This window comes from Arachis duranensis, chromosome 5 (assembly GCF_000817695.3).
Source record: "Arachis duranensis cultivar V14167 chromosome 5, aradu.V14167.gnm2.J7QH, whole genome shotgun sequence".
Lineage (NCBI taxonomy): Eukaryota > Viridiplantae > Streptophyta > Magnoliopsida > Fabales > Fabaceae > Arachis > Arachis duranensis.
In genome coordinates this window covers 45167363-45167781 of record NC_029776.3, presented here as the reverse complement: position 1 = coordinate 45167781, position 419 = coordinate 45167363, and positions in this window count along the sequence as shown.

Below are 419 nucleotides of genomic sequence, written 5' to 3'. Positions count from 1 at the left end.
AAAGTGTTGACTCAACAGGTCAACATGATCTCTCAAAATCAGAATGGATGGCAACATGCATCCAACAGTATTAAAGAGGCTGTTTCTGAAGAAGCTTATGATCCTGAGAACCCTGCCATGGCAGAGGTTAATTACATAGGTGAACCTTATGGAAACACCTATAACTCATCATGGAGAAATCATCCAAATTTCTCATGGAAGGATCAACAAAAGTCTCAACAAAGCTTTAACAATGGTGGACGCAATAGGCTGAGCAATAGCAAGCCATATCCATCATCTCCTCAGTAACAGATAGAGAATCCCAAACAAAACACTTCTAATATAGCCAATATAGTCTCTGATCTGTCAAAGGCCACTTTCAGTTTCATGAATGAAACAAGATCCTCCATCAGAAATCTGGAGGCACAAGTGGGCCAGCT